General features: G+C 37.1%; 1 protein-coding gene across 3 annotated transcripts in view; it reads right to left on the reverse strand.

The window, feature by feature from the left end:
- LOC106519141 (protein NLRC3) overlaps positions 1-2,572 on the reverse strand; it is a 19,498-nt gene that overhangs the window by 7,136 nt on the left and 9,790 nt on the right. The window lies entirely within an intron of this gene.

The raw sequence follows: 2,572 nt of genomic DNA on the forward strand, positions 1-2,572 counted from the left end.
ACTTTAGTTTCAGTAAACACGTTCTTTTACACCAGTTGTATTTGGGTTGAATAGTTCTAAGTAGTGGACCTGAGACTCCATGTTCCCAAAGTATCCCCTACAGGATATGGAGGACCAAAACTGACATAATTAGAAATAAAAACAAAAATATACGAACTACAGTTATTAATGTTTTGGTCTGCGCGACATGCGGTGTAAGGGAGAAATAATCCCAGTGACACAATATTTCACTTATACGCAACATAGTTATACTACAGCGGGAGGGGGAAACTGAAGATTTATCCTCTATCTATGTGCTTTAAAATGCTATATTTTATTTATTTTCCAGACATTTTTGATTAAATGGCCAAAACAAAAGATATAGTTACCACATCCAGTCAGGCAGGCAGCAGGACACATCCACCTGTCTGAATAGCTATACACTTTACCGGCCTCGGGCAGTCCCATTTGTCAAACCCTGCAAATTATTTATTAAGTGCGCACTGTCTAGCTAAACCCAAACTATTAATGCTTTTTATTTATTTACTTTAGGGCTGCAACAACGAATCAATAAAATCGATGAAAACTGATTATTAAAAGCATTGGCAATAAATTTCATTATTGATTCGTTGTGTCACGTGATTTATGCATCTCTCGCCATGTCGCGGAGCCGTTTACGTCACCCGCAGAGCGTCGTCAATGCTGGCTGACCTAAATAAAGTTTAGGAAGAAAGAAAACTGTACCTGTAAAGATCCTCCCCCTCTGAGACTCTAGAGACAAAAGTAAGACTTCAAACTAACAACCAGTTTTTAAATTGTACTCGAAGGCCAAGTAGAGAGAAAGTTATGATAAAAAGTATATGGCATATTTTATTTTGAAAATGGTGGTCTGATTTGATGCACACCGCATCGCGAGGATAAAACGTGTCCCGTGGGGAAAAAAAACACCTCAGTCCACCATTTGTTTCTTCCTCTCAGGCCAGAAAAAAACAAACAAACAAACAAACAAACCCTCTTTTTTCTGACTGAGGCTCAAAGCTATTTGTTAAGCAGCAAAAATGTTTAGGACAAAGGAATAAAATAAAAAATAAGACGCGAGCAGCAGGTCTAGTGAAGGAAGGAGGGGGGAGGGCTGCTTCAGAACCACTTACTGGGCCATAGAACATGTTTTAGCCACAGACAGAACCAACAAGAAAAAAGCAAAAAGTAAAGAATCAGAGGAAAAAACATACATTCTAACTGTAAATAAATTCTAATTATAATAATAAATTAGCAGAGTTGTCAAGTAGTGAAGCACAAATACTTTGTTACCTTGCTTAAGTAGTAATTTTGGTTATACTTTACTGCAGCAATTACTTTTCAGCCTACTTTTTACTTCTACTTCTTACATTTTAAGCAATTATTTGTACTTTCTACTTCTTATTTTTGAAAAATGTGAAAAGTATCTCATTTCTATTTCACTTTTGCTTGTTTTCATTCTGCCTTGTTATCGTACTGTATATGATGTGGCTCAGTTGATAAGAGCTGTTGCCTTTCAGCAAGAAGGTTGTCGGATTCATTGCATCCCAGCCCGAGGACCTTTCTGGGTAGAGCAGGGCTATTCAGCTAAATTGCTCCGGGGGCCACAGTTACTGCAGTTTAACAGCTCAGGGGCCGAACATCCAGCAATTAAAGTGTAAATAAACTAAGTTATGATCTGTTACCTCTGAAATAGTTTATTTTGCTGCGTTTAAACATGCATACAACATACAGAACCCTATAAAAGTAGTGATAATAAAGCAATATCAGAAATAAATAGAGCACATTATGCCTCCTATTTATTTACCACAAATATTATTTTGACATATCTGACTTGCCAAATTTTAAAACCAATTTTATTTTCACTTTCATAGTTTTATCTTCAACTGTTTGTAAATTTAACTGTCTTGAGTGTTCATGGTTCATGGAAAAATGTTTTTTTACCAGCTTCTAGCCAAGGTTCTGATGTTTCTGTAGACACCAAACATGTTTATGTCCATCTAAAAGAACTTATAGTAATTAAAGTAGAAAACCAGGGGTTTGGGCTTAAGAGATGAATGAACCAATTGGCGGGCCGAACTTTGGTCACTGGCCCGCGGGTCGTCAGTTGAATAGCCCTGCCTTAGGGTCCAGTCTTTCAGAAAATGCATGTTAACATAAAAAAGTTGGGTCTCACTGCCCCCCAGGGATTGCGTTTTGACCAGGGGTGTAAGAAAATATCAATACACTGAAATATCGTGATATTTCATTTCCCAATACTGTATCGATATTCTAAAGCCCTGTATCGATTTTTAATTAAGGTTTAAAATGTCAACCTTCTTGCCAACCGTTCATTTTTATGTTGTAGTTCATCCTCTGACCACTAGTTGCAAGTAGGGAGCCAGCCATTTGGCTCCTCTACCTCTTGAGCGCCAGAGAGTAAGGATAGCATTAGCATTGTAGGAGACAATGTAAGCATTGTAAGTAAACATTAGCTTTTCTTTTTTTTTCAGTAAGAGGTTTTTATTTAATAGAATTTTTGGACAAAACAATCGCAATATATCGCCTTCCTTATAGTATCGCAATATATCGGGAT

This window comes from Austrofundulus limnaeus, unplaced genomic scaffold (genome assembly GCF_001266775.1).
Source record: "Austrofundulus limnaeus strain Quisiro unplaced genomic scaffold, Austrofundulus_limnaeus-1.0 Scaffold72, whole genome shotgun sequence".
In the NCBI taxonomy this organism is placed as follows: Eukaryota; Metazoa; Chordata; class Actinopteri; order Cyprinodontiformes; family Rivulidae; genus Austrofundulus; species Austrofundulus limnaeus.